Raw genomic sequence first — 25091 nt, 5'->3', positions numbered from 1 at the left:
CTAAAATAGAGCATTCAAATGTTTAATTCAGCTGTTATATCATTTTTTAATTTTGTAAGCGAAAGTAGATACAATGGGATGGTATATAAATATTCCCAATAGCAGGAACGTTTTGAGGATCAACAAGGAAGACACCTACTGTACAAGTACAAACATTTGACCAAATATCATCTACATCCAAGTGCTTTGCACAAAATGAACCCAATGTAGACTAATACCTGGACATAAGCATCTCATGACCAATTTGACTTAACATGAGCTATTTATTGGCCCATCAATTATCCAATTATCCAAAGCAAACAACTGGTGTTACTTAGGAGATATGCATACAATCACAATAAGATGTTCTATTTAAGTGTCCCCAAAAGTCCAACTGCAGGTGAACCATGGGGAATACATTTTGATATGTAATGCACTCATGCTAAACCTGTGTGGCTTTCCACATGCAGACACCTTAAATATGGTGAAGTTTACATCTCTTTAACTGCTGAATAGCTAGAACTAAATGATTGGTAAATTTGACCATAGCATTGACTAAGGTTACACAGAGGTATTGAAATGATGGAGGACTGTGGTTTGGGGGAGGTGAGGTACCCCAAGACGCCGAAGATATTGATAGCTTTCTTACCTGTGAAACAAGTTCAACCTTTTAAGCAAAGGTACCTCGGAATCTCCCGGTTTACTTTAGTATTGCAAGCACTCAGTCTGAGGCACTGTGGTGCCTTCCTTTACATGGTGGGAGAAATAGACTTCAGATTTGTAATCTTATGCTAAATTTGGTTTGAATGAACATGAAAAGTCATGTAGAGCAGGCAGTTCAACTTAAATAGGCACGTTTCTCTCTCCACAGAGCTGAGGTGGTGCGTAAAGTAAGACTCTGGCTTAGTTCTACAAAATATGTTTTCACATCCATGGGTGACATGAATGAACTTAGGTCAATGCACCAGCGACTGAATGTGAAAGACAGGGATGAATTCAGGGATGCAGTGGTATTTTGAGAATCCCAGTTTTGCTCTTTACAATATCTCACACAAAAACGACTCTAATAAGAAACTAACTAAATAGCTGTTATTTCAACAGTCTCGACCTCTAGTTGATTATTAAATCTAAAAAAATCCCACATAATATTATTAAAACAGTACAAATGCATGCTGCAACCCAACGACAATAACAGTTCAAATGTAATCTAGAAACCTAACACCCTATAACTTAGTTCTATGCGCTACACTAGGAGAGCATGGGGCAGCGTAACTTCCATCTAGAGTGCCTTAGGGAGAATCAACGCACTGCGTACTGGTTTACTGCAAAAAACAGAAGTTATCAGCAGTCTGGTGCAAGTGCTCCCTCAAGGGGAAAACGCATATCAGCTGTAGCATCTCTTCTCCCGGACTTGGTTCGGTATCATTTGTCAGTACAGAACGAGATGCAGCAGCTGTGAGAAGTTGGCCTGGTATATGATGTTCACTATTCTAGTGAGCGCCTTGCACCAGTCCAAACAACCCTTATGGTGATGGTTGTAAAGTCAACCTTATAGACCAGCTATCCTAGTGGTAGCATGGTCAAAGCAGTCTTAGGCTAACACTTCAGAGAGCATATGAAGCCAATTGTTTTACCAATAATAACCCCTTGAATACCACATGAAAGGACACCACACAAGGTATATATCAAATATATATGTATTTATTACTAACACAACCCCTCTGCACTCTTTATGAGGTCAGAGTTCGAGATACAGCACAAGTTACTCAATAAGCATACTATAAGTTGCACAAATACAATTTTGCCCTAGGGACCTCACGAACCATATACTAAAGAAGTGGTATAAGAACCACTTCAGGAAAGGTGAATAGGCCCAGGGCCTAGGAAATCGCTGGGGCTACACTGATCAACCAAAGGACTGGAAGTAGGAGATCCACAGGATGCGTGTGCAGTTTCTAAACACACAAGCGAGTTACCATAGACTTTCAATGGGAACGTAAAGTTTACTAAGTAGTTGATTTTGGACACTTCCGGGTGGATTATGGGAAAACCCCGTTAAACTAGGACACTCTGATAGTTGTTACTCACGGGAGCACCGGAGTACTCGAGTTACCTCACCGAGGGAAGCCGGGTGCATAGGTGTTTCTTTGTGTCGGGTTTCGTCGTCGAATCCTATGGAGAGCTGCAAGAAGATGCTGCAGGCGACTAGGAGGAAGATGTCCAGGTGGATCCAAGGGTGGATCGGAGTCGAGAAGAACCTGAAAGCAGAGGGGACAGAGTCTGGGTCACTAGCCAGTGACCAGGAAGGAACCAGGCGATGTCAAGATGCAATCAGGTGAGGATGCAAAGCTTGTCTCTGCAGCCACGTGGACCAGGAGGCGTCGACGACGACGACCAGGAGCTGGATGCGGACTGTACAACGAAGGATCTCGCTGTTGGCGGTGTCGGCTTCCGAATTGGAGTCAACAAGCCTTGGCAAATGCAACCATCGCAGGAAAGGAAGATCGGCTTATGTTCAGACCAGCCTGGTCTGTGGAGCTTCCCCTTTACAGGAAAGCAGGAGCAAGCCCAGAGCAACCAGGCAAGCGGTGTTGATTCAAGGTGATGTCTTCAGGAGGGCCACTAGCCAACGGGCTAGCAACCGCGAAGGAGAAATGCAGGCACAGGCCCCACGCGGCACTCGTGGAGTGTGGAGGGCTGAGCTTCGGTGCACTTACTGCTGGGGGTCGGGGCTTCTCAAACCCCAATGCGCAACTTCGAGGACGCCTCAGAAGCTGCACAATTAGCAAAAGGCAGGTACTGCAGGATGTCCGGTCCCACGTCTCTCGTGTCCGCCACGGGTCTCAGCTTTGCTGTGGATGTGAGTCGGAGAAGTCTGGAAGTCCAGAGGCTGCATCGCTAAGTTGTCGGGATCCGGCTGGAGCGTCGACTAAGCAAACCGGCAAGTTACTGGTGGTGCCGGTTTGCACAGGGTGGTCCCTCCTTGACCACAAGGGAGATTCTTCAGTCTTCTAGTTGCAGTAGAATGTCGAAGGTCCAGAGTTTCGTTTCAGAGTTTCAGTTCAGGATAATCTAAAGTCTCTAAACTCAGCTCCTAGCTTTATACTAATCTAAGGGGCTGGATTATCTGCTAGGTCCCTCCTATGGGTGGAACCTGGGAAGGGGGTGGTTACACCCCTTTCCCTTTGTCCAGTTTCGCGCCAGATCTGGGGCTGGAGTGCCCCAGCAACTGGTTTGAACCGGGCTATGCTTGGAGCACCTTGTGTGCCCCAGGCAGTGTCTCATTTCATTCAACCCACCCTGCCCCAATACACTACAGGCTGTCTGGGGAGGTGCGAGTACCTCCCAACACAGGAAACCTAATATCCAGGCTTCCCCTGCCGGAGTTTCGTCCAGCAGCAGGAGGTGAGACTCGTGTCTGTGGCAGAGGCATCCATTTTGTGATGCTGAGGCTCTGTTTAACTTTAACCGGGTAAAGCTACAACTACATGTCTTCTCCCTCTAGAAGGGTTAAATGCTACCCCCACTGCCAGAACTGGCACCTTACACGACATGTTTTGATAAAGCCAAACCAAAGTTAGCAATAACCGCGAGGATTATAATGCACTTAGGAGTATATGGTATGGCTATATCATAGAACAGCTATAAGGACATGGTTACGAAAGCTGCAGACAGGCTCAGCTCATGCTAGAGCACCATCTCACATAAAACCAAGCACTCTGCCTCCAGGATTGTTAAGGCCTGCCTTAGGAGTGACTTAAAGGTATATATGTGTCTATATATAATGGTAGGTATAGGAATACTATACCTAAGCAAGGGGTGATTACACGACCTTGCCCCAGCAGAGTGATCAGCCAGTTGTGTCAGTTTGGATGGCCAGCCAGGGTTGGCATAATATATGCTGCAGCCCCTGGTAGGCCTTGGGTGCACCTATGCCCTGGGTACCTATGGTACACTATACAGGGGCTTACAAAGGTGACCCAATACCCAATTGGATATGTACCTAAAGTACATGGTAGGAATTTAGAGAGATAACAGCTAGGCTGTGGGTCTTATTAGCAGGCCCACAGCCACACTAGAGTCGAAAAACCAGTGAATCAGAGCAAAAAGTGGGGGTGACCATAGGAAGCAGACCCTACTCTCCTACACAACCCCTCCCCCCCAAACGCAGGGACATTAAACTAACCTTGACCAGTTGAGTCTTCATGTTCTAAGTGGAAATATCTGGGGAGTCCATCTGCATTGCCATGGTCAGTTCCAGGTCTATATTCCACTGTAAAGTCCATACCCTGTAGGGAAATGGACCACCTGAGTAGTTTGGGATTTTCACCCTTCATCTGATTTAGCCACAAGAGGGGCTTATGGTCTGTCTGAATCTTGAAGTGAGTACCAAACAAGTATGGCCTCAGCGTCTTCAGGGCCCAAACCACAGCAAAGGCCTCCCTCTCAATAGCTGACCAACGTTTCTCTCTAGGGTTCAGCCTTCTGCTAATAAAAGCCATGGGCTGGTCTTGACCATCTTTATTCAATTGTGAAAGAACAGCTCCCACACCCAACTCAGAAGCATCTGTTTGGACAATTAATTCCTTGGAGTAATCTGGACTTTTCAGAATAGGTGCAGAGCACATGGCCTGCTTCAGGTCATCAAATGCTTTTTGACAGCTGACTGTCCACTGAACTTTCTTTGGCATTTTCTTTGAGGTTAAGTCATTACGTGGTGTCACAATGGGCCCATAATTCTTAACAAACTTTCTGTAATAACCAGACAGGCCCAAGAAAGCTCTGACCTGTGTCTGGGTGTTTGAGGAGTCCAGTCCTTTATGGTCTGGATCTTGCTCTCCAGTGGTTGAACCGGACCTCCACCTACAAGGTGGCCCAGGTACACAACCTTACTCTGCCCTATCTGGCACTTAGTAGCCTTGATAGTTAGGCCTGCCTTCTGCAGGGCCTCCAAAACCTTCTTCAGGTGGATCAGGTGATCTTCCCAGGTGGAGCTGAAGACATCAATATCATCTAGATAAGCTGCACAAAAGTCATCCAGACCCGAGAGGACTTTAGGTGCATTCTTCAAGCCAAAAGGCATCACCACAACTTGGTAATGACCTCCTGGGGTTGAAAATGCTGTTTTGGCTTTTGCCTCATCAGCTAGCCTGATTTGCCAGTAGCCTGCTGTCAGGTCAAATGTGCTCAAAAACTTGTCAGAAGCCAATCTGTCAATGAGCTCATCTGCCCTGGGTATTGGATGGGCATCTGTCCTAGTGACAGCATTGAGACCTCTGTAGTCCACACAAAACCTCATCTCTCTCTTACCACCTTGGGTGTGAGGCTTTGGCACAAGGACTACTGGACTGGCCCAGGGGCTCTCTGAGAGCTCAATAACTCCCAGTTCCAAAATCTTTTGGACCTCTGCCCTGATACAGTCCCCGACATGGTCAGTGTTAGATCTGGGGGTCTCTAGTTGGCAATGGTTATCACCTTTGTCCAAATAGGGACCCTTACTTCTAAGTCAGGACAAGGGGATTACTCTCTTTAATAACCCCTGCTCACCCCCTTGATAGCTTGGCACGAGCAGACAGGCTATCTCAGAGGCATTGTGTTAAGCATTTGTGAAGTAATACAGTGATAGCACTACAGATGGACACAACACAGGTTTTATAAAAATAGGTATTCTTTATATAGACTTAAACACAAGACCACAAATGACAAAAATCCAGAATACTATACTAAAGGTTACTTTAAAGATGATAAAAGTCTCTTAATTCAAGTTGATGGTAAATCCGACAAAGTTCTCAACAAAGTTCTTGGATGCGACACTCAAAGTGAACAAAAGGCTCGCAAAAGGGGAGATGCGACGGTTCCGTGACCCGGGGGAACGGTTGCGTCCTTCCTCAATGCTTGCGCAGAGTAGGGGACTCGTCGTGAGCCTTACCGGTGCGGAGGTGATGCGTAGATTCTCGACCTGTTGCGGTGCGCAAGATGGCGCCTTGATGCGATGCGATGCCGATGCGATGATCCAGTTGCACTGTGAGAAGATGGCGCCCTTGATGCGGCGATGCGATGACGACCTGGCAGCCTTGCGACGACTCTGTACCTTGGAGCCGCGACAGGCCCTGCGATGCGCTTCTCCGGCGATGCGATGACAGCTCTCTCGATGCGTCGCGCTTCTCCGGCGATGCGACAGCAGACAGCTTCGATGAACACACGCTTCCAGGGAGATGCAACGAACTCTCGCTTCTCCGGCGTTGCAATGATTTCAGCTGCGGCGGCGACACACTTCTTCTCGATGCGTCGTGCTTCCAGCTCCCAGCGGCACGCAAGTGACTGGAGTCAGAATTCCCAGGAAGGAAATTCAGGAGGAAGCTGGAGATGAAGTCTTTTGGCCCTGAGACTTCAGCAGGCGGCAAGCACAGTTCAAGCCCTTGGAGAATATTCTGTAGATGAAAGTCCTTACAAAGTTCCTTCTCCTTTCCCTTGGCAATGAAGCAACCACTGCAGGCCAAACCAGCAAACAGCACACTGGCAGAGGGGCAGTCGAACTCCTGCAGCTTCCTTGGTTCTTCTCCTTGGCAGAAAGGTTTCTTGTTCCAGAAGTGATCTAAAGTCTGTGGGACTGGGTCCCAATATTTATACCAAAAAATCCTTTGTTCTCTGAAGGCAGAGAGGCCTCTGCCTAGTTCCAACCAGTTCCTGAGCACTGTGTTTATATGACTCCTCTCTTCCTTTCACTGTGCAGGGCAGAAACATCAGACGCCCCACAGGAGGTGGAGCCAGCACAGGGGAGGGAAGATGCAGCTCTGGAGTGCGTTGACAAGATTCCCCTTCTCCTTTCACTGTGCAGGGCAGAGACATCAGACAAGCCACAGGAAGTGGAGCCAGCATTGTGGAGGGAAGGCCCAGCCCTATTCAGGTCCCAGGTGCACTCTCCCCCGCCCATCTGGAGGTAAATCTCCCTAATCACCACTGGGCTGTCCCAGACTGTCTCCTGGAATTTCCCCAGCCCTGTCACACACAAACCCCGACAAGGAAAACATAAGTCAGCAGAGGCGGGCTCAAATGGTTAGGCACGCAAATACCTACTTTCTAAAAGTGGTATTTGCAAACACAGAATATTAAAATAAACTTTACTAAAAGATGTATTTTATTATTCTGAGTTCAGGCATACTAAACTCGAAATTCTACCATGTTCCCTGAGTCAGTTAGGATTGTAGGGATGTAACAATCTTCACTGCCATTCTAATCTATGAGAACAGGTAGCCTTCAATAGTGAAAAACGAAAATGGCTGTAATTCACTACTAGAACATGCTACACACATCAGAGCATGTTCTACCTTATACTTACAATACACCCTGCCCTTGGGCCTACCATAGGGGTGTCTAATATGAAGTAAAGGGAAGGTTTAGGGACTGGCAAGTGGGTGCACTTGGCCAAGTCGACATGGTAGTCACAGACTACACACAGGCCTTGCAATGGCAGGCCTGAGACACACTTTACAAGCCGCTTCTGTGGGTGGCACAACCAGTGCTGCAAGCCCACCAGCAGCATTTGCTCTACAAGCCCTGGGCACACATGGTGCACTGTACTAGGGGCTGATAGTAGATCAAATAAGCCAATCATGGAATCCAATCAGTATATCAATTTAACATAGGGAGCACTTGCACTGTGGCACTGATTAGCAGTGGCACAAGGCCAAAACGTACAACCAGCAAAAATATGTCAAAACAGAGGAGGCAATCTGTCAAAAATGGAAGGGAGACTCACGCCAATGATGTCCGGTCTAACAGTCAGGTTGCCTGTAGATTTTACTCTTCACTGGCAGACTGTCACCAGTGTCCACCTCATGGGTGCACCAGTTTGTCTGACTTGGGGTCAGGGAAAGCATATGCCTATAGGCCTGTAGAACTTGGCTGCAGTCATGTTGCTGCTGGCCAATGAGGCTGCCTGCCAAGGCCACTCCATCAACTGAACCATCATCAGGGTTCTGAGAAAGCAGGTCTGGGAGAGGGTCACTCTACTCCTCCTGTCCCTCATCTGTAGGTATGAGCAAGCCCATGTCTGCCCTGTCAACATATGCCTTCAGTCTGTTGACATGAAGCACCCTGTGGGGGCTTCTGGGAGTCCCAAGATCAACCAAGGAGGTTACCTCTCCCTTTTGCTCAACAATAGTGTGGGGTCCAGACCATTTGTCTTGGAGTGCTGCTGGGGCCACTGGCTCCAACACCCACACTTTCTGTCCTGGCTGGTACACAGTCAGCACAGACTTTTGGTCGTGCCAGGCTTTTTGAAGTTCCTGGCTAGCCTCGAGGTTTTTAGAAGCCTTTTTCATGTATTCGGCCATCCTAGAGCGGAGACCAAGTACATAGTCCACTATGTCATGCTTAGGCTTTTTGAGAGATAACTCCCATCCTTCCTTCACAAGAAACAGGGGTCCTTTTACAGGATGCCCAAACAAAAGTTCAAAAGGGCTGTAGCCAACCCCCTTTTGTGGGACCTCTCTATAAGCGAATAAAAGGCAGGGCAGCAAGATATCCCATCTTCGCCTAAGCTTTTCAGGGAGTCCCTTGAACATGCCCTTAAATGTCTTGTTGAATCTTTCAACTAGACCATTGCACTGAGGAGTGTAGGGTGTGGTGAACTCATAGTTTACACCACACTCTTTCCACATAGCAGTCAAATATCCAGACATGAGGTTTGCACCTCTATCTGAGACAACCTCTTTCCAGAAAGCCCAATCTTGAGAAAACTCCCAGGAGGGCTCTTGCCACAACAGGAGCTGTTGTTGTCCTTAAGGGAATAGCTTCTGGGTATCTGGTAGCATGATCCACTACCACCAGAATAAATCTGTGCCCAGATGCTGTTTGGGGATCCATTGGACCAACAATGTCAATCCCAGCTCTTTCCAAGGGAACCCCCACCACAGGTAGTGTTATTAGGGGGGCCTTTGTGGTGCCACCTGATTTGCCACTGGCTTGGCAGGTGACACAGGAGCGACAAAACTCCTTGGTATCTGACATGTGTGGCCAGTGAAAGTGAGGGACAAGCCTGTCCCAAGTCTTGTTCTGGCCAAGATGTCCTGCTAGGGGAATATCATGGGCTATGGTAAGAAGGAAGCCCCTAAATGTCAAATGTATGACCAACCTCCTGGAAGCACCAGGCTTGGGGTCTCTAGCCTCTGAATAAAGGAGCCCTTCATCCCAATACACTTTATGGGTACCTGTAGCATTCCCAGCAGCTTGCTGTCTGAGGGGTTCAAGAGAGGGGCAGTCCAGCTTTGCCTGCCTCAGGTCTGCCCTTGAAGGTCCCACTGTCCCAAGAAACTTAACCTGATCAGGCTCAAGCTCTTCTAGGACAGTTCCTTCTTGGGTCTCACAACCAGCTTCCTCAGAAGGCTGATCTTCACTCTGAGGCAGGGGGGAAGGCACTGCCTTAACCCTACTGCTCTTTCTCTTGGTAGGTAACAGGTCCATAATTTCTGGATCGAGAGCCTGTTCAGTTTGGCACTTATTGGCCTGTGACCTGGTCACAGCAAGGACATGTGCTGATATGCCCAGCATCTCTGCATGAGTCCTATACTCCACTTGACCAGACTGAAGATTCTATATCACTGCCCAACAAACATTCTACAGGAAGGTCTGAACTTACAACCTTCTTGAGGCCAGCTACCCCTCCCCAGAAGAAATAACAACTGCCATAGTATGGGTGGTAGTGACATTGCTAGCATTGGTCACTAGGTAATTATCACCTAGTATGATCTGTCCAGGGTCCACAAAGTTAGGCGTCACCATGGTGACACTGGCACATGTGTCCCTGTAGGCCTGAGCCACTTTATCATTGATTAAAGGTGTCTGTCTGTACTTGCCCAGGTTACTGGGGCTCACAGTAGAGGACATAGCCATGTCCACATCACAGACAAGGACAGCTTGAGTTGGTAATCTGACTAGGCCAGAGTCCATCTCAGTTCCAAGGGTTAACCCTAGTACACCCTTCTGTTGAGAACCACCACTATTAGCTGCACTAGGGGGAACAGTTGCCTTAGGGGCAATGGTGGTTGGAGCTGCCTCCTTTTTGGTGCAATCACTGGTCCAGTGAGTATTAACTTTACAGATATTGCACTAGGGTTTTCTTTGGCCTTCTTTCTTCTTGGATTTCTTGGAACACCCCTCAGTAGAAGCTTTTTGGGGACCTGTTGAAGACTTCTGATCTTTTACTTTCGTGATCCCCACCCTTTTGGCCTGGCTTCTTCTGATCACCACCTTGGTTCTGGTTTTTCTGCTTCACCCTGGTTCTGACCCATTTGTCTGCTTCCTTTCACAATTCTTGGGGAGAGGTCAGATCAGAGTCAATCAGGTGCTGATGCAACAACTGGTTCTGACAATTATTAAGTATTTGTTCTCTCATGATCAAATTATACAATCCTGTACAGTCCTTAACTTTACTGCCCAGAACCAGCCTTCCAGAGCCTTAGTGGCACAATCTACGAAATCAGTCTAGTCCTGAGTCTGTGTCTTCTGGGTATCCCTGAACAGCAACCTATACTGTTCAGTGGTTAGGCCATACCCATCAATCAGAGCACTCTTCAGGACTGTGTAGTTGTTAGCATCCTCATCACTGACTGTGAGGAGCTTGTCTCTACCTTTTTCTGAAAAGGAGAGCCATAAGATTGCTGCCCACTGACATTGGGGTACCTACTGTACTTTGCAAGCCCTCTCCAAAGCAGTTATCCACTTGTGGATGTCATCCCCTTTCTTGTAGGGGGGTGGGGGGGGACAATCTTACTTAGGTTTCTAGTATCATAGGACCTATCCTTATCCTTAGTGATAATGCTGCCACCAGTGGGTTCTGACCCACTAAACATTTGCTCTCTTGCAAGAGCAAGTCTCTCCTTGGCTAGGGCAAGTTCTTGCCTCTCAATCCTCAGATTGACTTCATTTATTCTGGCCTGATGTTCTCTTCTCTCAGGGGAAGACATTCTCCTGATAGCATCTGACCCTATTGAGACACCAGAGTGATGAGATTCCCTGGATAGGGATCTCCTCCTTCTGTGCTCAGAGTTAAGCTTGCTTGGGGGTCTGTAAGGTACTATGCCCTCTCCAGTCCCATGTAGGCTTAGGTTAGCCTGGCTAAGTACTCCCACTTGGACCTGGCTATTGTCATCCTCCTCAGAGTCCTACTCTACTTCACTAGATTGTGATCAGGAGAATCCTCTGCTGAGGGCGGACCCTCTTCTGCATTGCCTGTAGGACCTGGGTTAGCTGCTTTCTTAGCATCATATTCTTCCATGAGTTCTATCAGGTGCTTGAGTGTAGGGTTGGAACCCTGTTTTAACCTCCTAGTTGTGTACAAGTGCCTCAAATCATGGAAGGTTAGGGTATCATATCTGGAAGGTAGCCTTAAAGTATCTACCTCCACTGGGAGAGATCCACTTGGTTCTGCTCTCAGAGACATGATCTAGTGAGGTGTGGTGTGTGCACCTACCTACACTAAGTGTTATCTACTAAACATCTCTAGGAGTTGTAGTCGGGGTGTGCTAGGCCCTTTACTCTACAACAACTAAGTTTAGTAGAAATTAAGTATTTAAGACTTCATTTATATGTACCTCTAGGTACCTTAATGTGATCTTTCAAATGATATCTCAAAATATTATGGTAAAACAATCAGCAAGCTCTTATCCCAACCGCTGCACACCAATGTGAGAAGTTGGCCTGGTATATGATGTTCACTATTCTAGTGAGCCCCTTGCACCAGTCCAAACAACCCTTATGGTGATGGTTGTAAAGACAACCTTATAGACCAGCTATCCTAGTGGTAGCATGGACAAAGCAGTCTTAGGCTAACACTTCAGAGAGCATGTGAAGCCAATTGTTTTACCAATAATAACCCCTTGAATACCACATGAAAGGACACCACACAAGGTATATATCAAATATATATGTATTTACTACTAACACAACCCCTCTGCACTCTTTGTGAGGTCAGAGTTCGAGATACAGCACAAGTTACTCAATAAGCATACTATAAGTTGCACAAATACAATTCTGCCCTAGGGGCCTCACGAACCATATACTAAAGAAGTGGTATAAGAACCACTTCAGGAAAGGTGAATAGGCCTAGGGCCTAGGAAATCGCTGAGGCTACACTGATCAACCAAAGGACTGGAAGTAGGAGACCCACAGGATGCGTGAGCAGTGTCTAAACACACACGTGAGTTACCATGGACTTTCAATGGGAACGTAAAGTTTACAAAGTAGTTGATTTCAGACACTTCCGGGTGGACTACAGGAAAACCCAGTTAAACTAGGACACTTGGATAGTTGTTACCCACGGGAGCACCGGAGTACTCGAGTTACCTCACCCAGGGAAGCCGGATGCATAGGTGTTGTTTTATGCCGGGTTTCGTCGTCGAATCCTATGGAGAGCTGCAAGAAGATGCTGCAGGCGACCAGGAGGAAGATGTCCGGGTGGATCCAAGGGTGGATCGGAGTCGAGAAGAACCTGAAAGCAGAGGGGACAGAGTCTGGGTCACTAGCCAGTGACAAGGAAGGAACCAGGAAGGAACCAGGCGATGTCAAGATGCAATCAGGTGAGGATGCAAAGCTTGTCTCTGCAGCCACGTGGACCAGGAGGCGTGACTCGCTCCTCGCCTACAAGCTGAGTGGTCGCTCCCAGTGTCTCTTGCAGGCATCTGGTTTTATCGCGCTGCATTGCTAGAAGTTTGAGTTTAAAAAGCGCCTTTCATTTGCTTTCATATCGCCTGCTGTATTAATTATTTATTAGCGCTGCCTGTTTGAACTGCTTTGTGACATTCCGCCTGCTGTATTAACTATTCCGTAGCGCTGACTTGACTGAACTGCTCTAATTGTGTAATTTAATTTGGACACACTTCTTCTGCTGTGTTGAATATTGCCGCTTTGATTCGTTAGCGCTTTATTGATTATTTCCACAGTGCTTCAATCCTGTTAGCGCGTTAGACTGTAGCGCTACGCTGTGCCCCCCCCTCCGCCTCCATTTTGTTTGTTGTTGTCCTCGTGTGCCCGCCCCGCCTCCCAGCTGTGACGCCCTCCCACAGAATAGAAAGAGCGCTCCACTCCCTACAGGCGCCGCGACTCGCTCCTCGCCTACAAGCTGAGTGGTCGCTCCCAGTGTCTCTTGCAGGCATCTGGTTTTATCGCGCTGCATTGCTAGAAGTTTGAGTTTAAAAAGCGCCTTTCATTTGCTTTCATATCGCCTGCTGTATTAATTATTTATTAGCGCTGCCTGTTTGAACTGCTTTGTGACATTCCGCCTGCTGTATTAACTATTCCGTAGCGCTGACTTGACTGAACTGCTCTAATTGTGTAATTTAATTTGGACACACTTCTTCTGCTGTGTTGAATATTGCCGCTTTGATTCGTTAGCGCTTTATTGATTATTTCCACAGTGCTTCAATCCTGTTAGCGCGTTAGACTGTAGCGCTACGCTGTGCCCCCCCCTCCGCCTCCATTTTATTTGTTGTTGTCCTCGTGTGCCCGCCCCGCCTCCCAGCTGTGACGCCCTCGCCCCTCCCCCTCCACTATCCATATATGACAGTTCTTCCCGCGCGCAGCGTTCACGCGCAGCGACCGCGCCCAATCCGCGCCGAAGGTGCGCCAAAGGTAAGCCCGTCTACGCCCGTCCGCGCCTGGCCCGCGCCCAGCGCCAGACCCCCTGCCCCTCGCACTGCCCAGCCCTCCCGCTTTACCTACGATGCCGCCACCCTCCTAGCCCTTAACCCCGGTCGCGCCCCCAACTGCGTCCAAGCCGCCCCTGGACACACCCATGGACCTCTCTCCTGCTACTCCTGCAAATTCAGCGGCACCGACAACACCTCCGCTACGACCACTCCACAGATTCCCGACCCCAACCACCTTCAATGCATCCTTCTCAACACCCGATCGGTGCACAGGCACGCCATTGACCTATGGAACTTACTAGACTCCTTCTCTCCAGACGTCGCCTTCCTAACAGAAACATGGATGAACGCTTCCTCCGCACCAGACATCACCATTGCCATCCCTGAAGACTACAAGATCACCCGCAAAGACCGTACCACCCACACAGGAGGAGGAATCGCTATCGTTCATAAGAAATCCATCCGCATCTCAACAAGCTCTGACGCCAACCTCGCCAACTCCGAACACCTTCACTTCCAAATCCACATCGACCCCAAAACAACACTCAGAGGCACTCTCCTCTACAGACCACCAGGACCTCGCGCAAAATTCAGTGAAGACATCACGGACTTCATCTCTCCACACGCGCTCCCCTCCAAAGACTATATTCTTCTGGGAGACCTCAACTTTCACCTTGAAAAGATAAACGACCACAACACCACCACCCTCGTGGACAACCTCGCCAACCTCGGACTTAAACAACTAGTCACTTCCCCCACCCACATCGCAGGTCACACACTCGACCCCATCTTCACCTCCAGCAATCATGTCTCTTTCAGCCACACTACGGATCTCCTATGGACCGACCACAGCTGCGTTCACTTCACCTACAACAAGCCGAAACCCATCAACCACCTCCAACCAACGCTGCAAAGAAACTGGAACAAAATCACCACGGACCAAATCTCCGCATCGCTACTTCGAAACTCCCCAGCCCTCTCTTCTAACGCCAACGAAGCCGCCGCCAACTTCTCCCTATGGCTATCCAACACCGCCGACTCATTAGCCCCACTGAAAAAACGTCAAAGCAAACCTGGCAGCAAGAAAGCCTCTTGGTTCAACGATGATCTCAAGAAGTCCAAGAAACTCCGCCGCTCCCTTGAAAAGGCCTGGAAAAAAGACCCAACCACCAGCTCCAAGGACGCATTCAAAAGCGCCACCCGCACCCACCACCAATTGATCCGAAAAGCCAAGAAAACAGCATTCAAGGATCGACTTGACAACAACGCCCACAACAGCAAGGAACTTTTCAACATCGTCAAGGAATTTTCCAATCCCTCGGCCAACTCCAACGACATCACCCCTTCTCAAACCCTCTGCGACTCCCTAGCCTCATTCTTCCACAACAAGATTGCAGACATCCACAACAGCTTTGACAACCAACCCGGAAACCAACCCACCCTACCATCTGCTGACCATCTTCCCCCCGTGAACACCCTTAACGCCTGGAACCCAATCTCCTCTGAGGACACCATCCGCCTGATGAACTCCATCCATTCAGGATCCCCCACAGACCCATGCCCTCATCACATCTTCAACAAAGCAGACTCCGTCATAGCACCGCACCTCAGAGACGTCATCAACTCTTCCTTCAACTCCGCTACCTTCCCAGAAAGCTGGAAACACGCTGAACTCACCGCCCTTCTGAAAAAACCAACAGCCGACCCCACCGAACTCAAAAATTACCGCCCCATCTCGCTTCTTCCATTCCCGGCCAAAGTCATCGAGAAAGCCGTCAACAACCAGCTCGCCGCCTTCCTCGAAGCCAACAAATCCCTCGACCCCTCACAATCTGGCTTCCGAGCAAAACACAGCACTGAGACCGCCCTCATCGCAGCAACAGACGACATTCGAACTCTACTGGACAATGGAGACACAGTCGCCCTCATCCTCCTCGACCTCTCTGCAGCATTCGATACAGTCTGCCACAGCACCCTTCTACAACGCCTCAATAACATCGGAATCCAAGGAAAAGCACTTGAATGGATCACCTCGTTCCTCACCGGAAGAACCCAGAGAGTCCGCCTTCCTCCATTCAAGTCAGAAGCCTCTGAACTCATATGCGGAGTACCTCAAGGATCCTCACTCAGCCCCACCCTCTTCAACGTATACATGAGCCCCCTCGCGGCCATCGCACGCAAACACAACCTCAACATCATCTCCTACGCGGACGACACTCAACTGATCCTTTCTCTTACCAACGACCCCAGCACCGCCAAAACCAACCTACACGAAGGAATGAAAGAAGTCGCCGAATGGATGAAACAAAGCCGTCTAAAACTGAACTCAGACAAAACAGAAGTCCTCATCTTAGGTACATCCCCCTCTGCCTGGGACGACTCCTGGTGGCCGGAAGCCCTCGGAAAAGCACCCATCCCGACAGACCACGCACGGAACCTGGGCGTCATCCTGGACTCTTCACTCTCAATGAACAGACAAGTCAGCGCCGTATCCTCTTCCTGCTTCAACATTCTTCGCATGCTCAGAAAAACATTTCGCTGGATCCCCTCCGAGACAAGGAAAACAGTCACCCACGCTCTGGTCACGAGCCGACTGGACTACGGTAACACCCTCTACGCAGGTACCACCGCCAAACTCCAGAAGAAACTCCAACGAATCCAAAACGCCTCAGCCAGGCTCATATTAGACATTCCACGCAACGAACACATTTCTGGTCACCTTAAAGACCTCCACTGGCTACCCGTCAATAAAAGGATCACTTTCCGACTGCTTACCCACGCACACAAATCACTCTACGACATCGGACCAGATTGCCTCAACTCTCGACTATCCTTCTACACCCCCCCCCGCCAACTACGCTCTTCCAGCCAAGCCCTCGCCACTGTACCTCGCATCAACAAGACCACCATGGGAGGCAGATCCTTTTCTTACCTGGCCGCTAAAACATGGAACTCACTCCCCGCTTACCTTCGCCTCACCCAGAACCACCTAGCGTTCAGAAAGCAGCTTAAAACATGGATATTTGACAAATAATCTTCCTCCCCTTCCTAAGCGCCTTGAAACCCTCTGGGTATGTAGTGCGCTATACAAATTTCATGACTTGACTTGACTTGACTTGACGATGACCAGGAGCTGGATACGGACTGTCCCACGAAGGATCTCGCTGTTGGCGGTGCCAGCTGCCGGATTGGAGTCAACAAGCCTTGGCAAAGGCAACCCACGCAGGAAAGGAAGATTGGCTTCTGTTCCGACCAGCAAGGTCTGTGGAGCTTCCCCTTTGCAGGAAAGCAGGAGCACGCCCAGAGCAACCAGGCAAGCGGTGTTGATTCAAGGTGATGTCTTCAGGAGGGCCACTAGCCAACGGGCTACCAACCGCGAAGACGCGCAGAGGAGAAATGTAGGCACAGGCCCCAAGCGGCACTCGTGGAGTGTGGAGGGCTGAGCTTCTGTGCACTTACTGCTTGGGGTTGGGGCTTCTCAAACCCCAATGCACAACTTCGAGGACGCCTCAGAAGCTGCACAATTAGCAAAAAGCAGGTACTGCAGGATGTCCGGTCCCACGTCTCTCGTGTCCGCCACGGGTCTCAGCTTTGCTGTGGATGTGGGTCGGAGTCAGAGAAGTCTGGAAGTCCAGAGGCTGTGTCGCTAAGTCGTCGGGATCCGACTGGAGCGTCGACGTAGCAAACCGGCAAGTTACTGGTGGTGCCTGTTTGCACAGGGTGGTCACTCCTTGACCACAAGGGAGATTCTTCAGTCTTCTAGTTGCAGTAGAATGTCGAAGGTCCAGAGTTTCGTTTCAGAGTTTCAGTTCAGGATAATCTAAATTCTCTAGACTCATCTCCTAACTTTATACTGAGCAAAGGGGCTGGATTATCTGCTAGGTCCCTCCTTTGGGTGGAACCTGGGAAGGGGGTGGTTACACCCCTTTCCTTTTGTCCAGTTTTGCTCCAGGGCTGGGGCGGGAGTGCCCCAGCAACGTGTTTGAACAAGGCTATGCATGGAGCACCTTGTGTGCCCCAGGCAGTGTCTCATTTCATTCAACCCACCCTGCCCCAATACACTACAGGCTGTCTGGGGAGGTGCGAGCACCTCCCAACACAGGAAACCTAATATCCAGGCCTCCCCTGCCGGAGTTTCGTCCAGCAGCAGGAGGTCAGACTCGTGTCTGTGGCAGCATCATCCATTTTGTGATGCTGAGGCTCTGTTTAACTTTAACCGGGTAAAGCTACAACTACATGTCTTCTCCCTCTAGAAGGGTGGAATGCTACCCCCACTGCCAGAACTGGCGGGGGGGGGGGGGGGGGGTAGTATTCCAAAGCATATGACACCTTACACAACATGTTTTGATAAAGCCAAACCAAAGTTAGCAATAACCGCGAGGATTATAATGCACTTAGGAGTATATGGTATGGCTATATCATAGAACAGCTATAAGGACATGGTTCCGAAAGCTGCAGACAGGCTCAGCTCATGCTAGAGCACCATCTCGCATAAAACCAAGCACTCTGCCTCCAGGATTGTTAAGGCCTGCCACAGGAGTGACTTATAGGTATATATGTGTCTATATATAATGGTAGGTATAGGAATACTATACCTAAGCAAGGGGTGATTACACAACCTTGTCCAAGCTGAGTGATCAGCCAGTTGTGTCAGTTTGGATGGCCAGCCAGCGGTCGCATAATACATGATGCAGCCCCTGGTAGGCCTTGGATGCACCTATGCCCCTTGGTACCTATGGTACACTATACAGGGGCTCACAAAGGTGACCCATTACCCAAATGGATATGTACCTAAAATACATGGTAGGAATTTAGAGAGAGAACAGCTGGGCTGTGGGTCTGATTAGCAGGCCCACAGCCACACTAGAGTCGAAAAACCAGTGAATCAGAGCAAAAAGTGGGGGTGACCATAGGAAGCAGACCCTACTCTCCTACAGCAGCATCAAGGCAATCTTGCAGTATCTTGTGGGATAATCTGGGCGAAGGACGTATCCTACCAAATACTCAGTTGGAGAACGTTTTATACTATATCTTACCTGAGAAAGGAATTTCTGACATACCCATAGGAATGTCGGACATAAGCTGGGTGCATCAATATGCTAGTCTTAAATGCATCCTTATAAACAAAAGATAAAAACACGACAATTCAGACTGCACTGTGTATGTTATTTTATTACCTGACCTTGAAATAGAGATAACAGATCACATGTCCTAGAATGTTGTTGCATCAGGTGTCTTTCCAATGTCATAGTGTGAATGAGTTAACACTTTCACAGGTTCTTGGACAGATTAGGACAGACAACATCAGCGTCAAATGCAGACATGTCAATAATACTGCAAAAATAGAAAAGATGGAGTCTCTGACTGCACAAGATAGAGTCTGACCTTGTAGACTTTAGGTCATCGCCAGCTTTTAGGTCTGAATTGTGGAGTGGGTGGAGATTTGTATAGAGATGCATCTAATTTATAGGGATATTCGTGCTCTCAGGACATTAAGATATAAAACACTATATCTAACATAATGTCATAAAATCTGTCACGCACATATAAAGCATAAAATAAGAATACATAAATAGAACTTCACAAAAGGCATTATAACATAAATTAGACCTTGTATATTTCCAGAAATAAAATATTCAAAATGTTACAATATAGGAAAAGCGTTAAAAAAGACCTTACTATAAAAAGCATACTAAAGCATTGTCAGCTTAGGAGATATGCGTGATGGGAAACAAACAGATCAAGTATGATACTTAATATGCCAATTAAAATAATGCTGCTTACAATTAAAAAAAATAGTTCACTCAAATTTTCAGCTACACAACAGTCTTTGTGGAAGGTTTCAAATCCTTTGCACGTTTCTTGTTGAATCTAAAGTTGTTTTTAATCCTCTTCCGAGGACATTTTGATATCATTAGGTGTGGTCATGTAGAAAAACAGACAATACATGCTTGTAGTCATTAGCTTGCACATTAGATGGATCATGAAGTAGTTGCCATTATAAAGCACTAAGTGATGAAGAGTATTTCATTTGGAGGCTTGTATGACAACAGTCACTCAAGCCAATCCTCAGGCAACTTACTGAAGAGTGACGTGGTGACAATTATCCATTATAATTAGCATCTTGAAATAGGGTCAGATGCATGCCTTGGGATTGTCTCTGGCATGATTGCAACGGTTATAAGAGCATTTCCACTTTTAGGAAACCACCGTTAGCTTCTCCAGATGTAGTTCCAAGATGATTTCAACTTGACAGTTCAGAACATAGGTTTTACTTGTATAGCGTCCATTTTGCGAAAGGAAAGCACCTAGTTTTCGCTATGTTCAGAGAGCCAAGCATGTCCCAGATAGCGTGCTAGAGTTTCTCTGCATTTATGTTCAGCTGGATACGTGTACTCCAGGTTCTATATCCCCTCTTCAGATCAGAAGGAAGATGAAAATACCACAGCTGATGAGCAGGAGAATGGTTGGAAATCCTCCAAAAAGACTAGAAAATAAAGAGTGAAAAGTAATGGTATCAGCTGGAAGACAGATTTAAATCCAGTAAAAAGACCAGATCCAATGTTCTTAAACAAGTGCTTAAACCAGTCGTTGCTGAGAAATTACAAATCATATGAGCAATACCAGCAAAGTGAGTTGAGTATTGCGTCTGAAACAGCCTCTAAATCGCCAAAGCAATTCTGGATGTCTGCAAGTCATGCGTTTCTGCCGCAGTCAAAGGGATTGTTTTTTGTAGTAACAGAGCAACCAATTTGATAATTTCGTCCAAACATATGCCTCATCTCAATACTAGGCTAAGGGACACTTTTGATTACATGTTGATGCGGTGGATACAAGGTTCTTCTACAGCATTGTATTGTTTTAGGAACTGTATTCACAAAGTTGGCCAGAATTTTACCCGCAACAACTGCTGCTGGTTAACATTAAATGAAAACCATTATTCAGTAGTTCATGGTGCATGGGGATGGATGCAGTAGAAGTAATAGATAGGAAACAACTTAACCCCTGTCATCAAAGCACTACACATTTCATGCATGGAAACTGCATTACACAGAAGAGTGTGACATAGAGGATTTATACAGCTGATAAACAGAGGGCCATCTTCATTTAAGCACCTGTAAGAAGAACACAAACGTCCATGAATAGAAGAGGTTGGTATTGTGCATCGGTTCATACCAGCCTAAAATCTATATTTCAAGGACTTATTATTAAGAAGTGCATGCTACGCAAAACTCTTCACTACCTTATTCATACCCTCTGCTAGACCATTAGCTTGAGGTAAATAAAGAACTATCTTAAAGTGTAATACAGACAGTTCTTTCAGGAAACTTCCCATTTCTTGGGACACAAATTGTACTCCATTGTCCATGACAAGAATTTTTGGAATACCGTCCTTTGAGAACTCCAAAACTGTTTTAGTATTAAGTTGGTAATTTTCCAATACTGCCTTTTATGCTCTTGAAAGCTCAATCACATTCTTCAGTCCAACTCAACATAAAACCCTTTTTTAACAGTACTCGTCAAAAGCTGAGTGTTAGAAGCGGGGGTCTCTAGTTGGCAGAGGTAGGTACCTTTGTCCAAATAGGTACCTTTGCTTCTAGTCAGGGTAAGGGGAATACACACTCTAGATAACCCCTGCTCACCCCCTTGGTAGCTTGGCAAGAGCAGGCAGGCTTATCCCATAGGCAATGTGTAAAGTATTTGTACCAACACTCACAGTAAGACAGTGAAAATACCATAAATGAACACCACATCAGTTTAGAAAAATAAAATACCTTTATCTAAAATTAACACCAAAACGACAAAAATCCAACACAGACAGTTAAAAATATGACTTTCAAAAGTTTTCAAGAACTTGTACCATAGAAAACTATGGATGCGTGACTTTTACACAAAGTACCTATAGTTGTGTCAAAATTCGCAAGGCCAAACAGCCGCAGTGTCAGAAACAGAGATGCGTCACTCCTGAGATATTGGGTAGGCGATGCAACAGTCCTCCTGCACGCAGAGCAAGATGTTGCGTCGAGTCTGGTCTGTGTGGGGAGTGATGCGTTGATTCTTCGTGACGGTTCCGGTCCACAAGTTATGCATCGGGAATACTTGCTGCACTGAGACGATGCGTGGAAATTCGGGATGCGTCGGTGATCGAGATATTGGGTAGGCGATGCAACAGTCCTCCTGCACCCAGAGCAAGATGTTGCATCGAGTCTGGTCTGTATGGGGAGTGATGCGTCGATTCTTCGTGACGGTTCCGGTCCACAAGTTATGCATCGGGAATACTTGCTGCACTGAGACCATGCGTGGAAATCTGGGATGCGTCGGTGATCGATGCAGTGGCGCCGTGCGCCACTGCGTCTGTTTTCTTCAGCCTCGATCCCTCGATGTGTTGGTTCTTGCAGTGGCGACAGGCGTTGCGTCGGTTTTTGCAGTGGCACGGCAATGTGTGGAAATTCTTCTCGTGCCGTGGAGATGCGCCAGAAAAACAGCCGTAAGAAGAGCCATGCGTCAATTTTTGTAGTTCAAGTTTCTTCTTTCTTCCAGCTCTCAAACAGCAGCAACAACATCCAGAGCTCCAAAACTGGCACAGGTACCTCTTGGCAGGTCAGAACTCACAACAGCAGAGTTCGGGGGAGCTGGGGGTGAAGACTGTGTCCCTGAGACTTCAGAACAGGAGACTGGCACACAAACACCCTTGGAGATCTCCTTCCAGCAGGGGACACAGCACACAGCAAAGTCCTTCTCCTTTCCTTGGCAGAAACAGCAACTGCAGGCCAACCCCACACAGCAAAGGGGCAGTACTTCTCCTCAGTACCTCCAACTCTTCTCCTTGGCAAAGGGTCCTCTTAAATTCCAGGGATGATCTAAAGTTCTGGAGTCTGGGCCCCAATATTTATACAGCAAAATCCTTTGTTCTCTGGTGGCAGAGAAGCCCGTTGCCCAGTCAAAAACAGTTCTGTCCTATCTGGTGCAGCTTGCTGGCAGGAGATGGAGACAGCATTGTGGAAGGTAGACCATGCGCATTCAGGTGAAAGGAAATCTTCTCCCTCTACTCTAAATGCAGCCCAGGTCTATTCAGCCCAGCCCGACTCATCCAGACACTCTGGAGCCACTGCACCACCCTAGCCCCTGTTACTCCAAAGCCAGATCAATCCACATCATAGCAGAGGCACTCTGGATGGATAAGCAAGAAAATACCTGCTTTAAAAAGTGTTATTTTCAAACACAGAAGGTAAAAATCACATAACTAAAAGATGCATCTTAACATTCTGAGTTCAGGCACATCAAACTTTATTTTCCTATCTTGTTCCCATGGGCAGTAATGCTCATAAGATGTTATGAGCAAACTCCTTCTATCTAGCCTATGGGGACAGATAACCTTACAATAGTGAAAAACGAAATTGGCAGTATTTCACTATCAGGACAGGCCACACACATTAGGGCATGTCCTACCTTTCACACAGCCGCGGTCCGTGCAGGTAACAACGGTGGGGTGGTGGGGCCGGGTAAGGGGGATTTCGAGGGACTTTGCTGAGCGAAAATTAACTATTTATTTAATTTTCGATCTGCATCATTCCTCTAAATCCCCCCTTACCCAGCCCCACCGCTGTTACCTGCACGAACCGCGGCTGCTTTCACATACACTGCACCCTGCCCATAGGGGTACCTTGGGCCTAACTTAGGGGTGACTAACATGTAAGAAAAGAGAAGGTTAGGGCCTGGCAAGTGGGTGCACATTCTAGGTTGACATGGCAGTACTAGACTGCACACAGGCACTGCAATAGCAGGCCTGAGCTACATTTACAATCAGCTTATGAGGGTGGCGCAATCAGTGCTGCAGGCCCACTAGCAGCATTTGATTTACAGACCCTGGCACACGTAGTGCACATTACTAGGGGCTTACCAGTAATTCAAATATGCGAATCAGGGGAAACGCACAATCCATAAACACAATTTATACAGAGAGCATACGAACTTTAGCACTGATTAGCAGTAGTAAAATGCCCAGAGTCCTAAGGCCAACAAAAGCCGGTCAGGAAAAACTAGGAGGAAGAAGCAAAAAGTTTGGGAATAACCCTGCAAAAAAGGGCCAATTTCCAAAACTGAGAAATGCTGGCGAAATTCTGAATTAATTTTGAACAACATTTCTCCATCCCCTGAAATGAGCGCATCTTGTGTTTGTTCTCTTGTTTAAGAGCTTGAATTATGCTGTTTGCCAAGTCAATCTTAGGGCTTATGCCTTCATCTGAAATAGTGAAACACAAATAATTAATTTACAGATGATACCCTGAATTAACATTTCTCCTTTTTAATGACCAATCCAGCATGTTGCAACCGCTCCAACACATTCCATAAGACCTCATCATGCTCCCTTTGCTTTTTTCCATAAATCAGTATGTCCCCCTGAAAATATAACATTTTATCTAGACCATCTAACACCTTCTTCATGACCCTCTGGAAACATGCGGCAGCTGAAGCAAGACCAAAAGGCATGCGTATGAATCGGAATGCTCCCAGGGTGGTTACAAACTACTACAAACGTCTTGAATCATGATGAAGCATAACCTGGTGGTAAGCAGAGTGTATCACACTGAATATCTGCGCATCTTTAATTAGTGGCAATGTTTCTAAAATGTTTGGCAAAGGTTGCCTGCCTGTCCACACAAATGTGTTTGTTCAATCCCCTCAAGTCTGCACACATGCAAATTTCTTTATCACCATCTTTGTGTGCCAAGACTACGGAGCCAACCCCTCTATATTTTCAATCACACATTTTTTCTTTAATTTCTTAATCTCTTTTTTTTTTTTTTTTATCCTCATCTGCCCGACAGACGTCCCTTAGATGCGGAAGGAACCAACCAACCATCTCACTGCCTTTGGGAGCGAAGCCCTGAAGATTGAGCCGCTTCACCACTCGGCGAATTTCTTAATCTCTTGTTCCAATGGAACCATCATCATATGAGGAACCTTCCTGACTCTAGGCACACATGGTAGCACACCATTCTTCAGCACAATCTTGTGTTCAAAATTCTTCAGTAATCCCAACTCATTACTGAACACTTTGGGGAACTTCTCACCACATACACCTTCCCCACCGTTTCACAATCAGCAAATTGAATTTTCATTACAGATAACCCAGCACATCTATTTTATACCTCCATACCCCACCAGGTTTATATCCGGAGTTTGTAAATGCAATTACTTCACTACCAAATATTAGCTCCCAGTTTTTACCACAATTAAAGTGAAAAGCACAGTTGGCAAGCCAATTTCACGCAGCTCACACCACAGTTTACATCTAGGTACTAAGTTGAATACCAATTTCAAATCAATTAAAGCAACATAAAGGCTTCCATTCCCTATTACCACAACTTTCCAGTATAGAAGTAAAAAACTAAACACTTTGTCAACAGTGCAGTTTTTTTCTTCTAAAACCAGCTTGGAAGAGTGATATAATAATAATAAATA

At 47.2% G+C, this 25091-nt stretch overlaps 1 protein-coding gene across 1 annotated transcript in view; it reads right to left on the bottom strand.

Moving 5' to 3' along the window:
- POLR3B (RNA polymerase III subunit B) overlaps positions 1-25091 on the bottom strand; it is a 943591-nt gene that overhangs the window by 502003 nt on the left and 416497 nt on the right. The window lies entirely within an intron of this gene.

The sequence above is a fragment of the Lissotriton helveticus genome, chromosome 1_1 (assembly GCF_964261635.1).
Source record: "Lissotriton helveticus chromosome 1_1, aLisHel1.1, whole genome shotgun sequence".
Lineage (NCBI taxonomy): Eukaryota > Metazoa > Chordata > Amphibia > Caudata > Salamandridae > Lissotriton > Lissotriton helveticus.
This window is presented reverse-complemented; position numbering and strand designations above follow the sequence as displayed.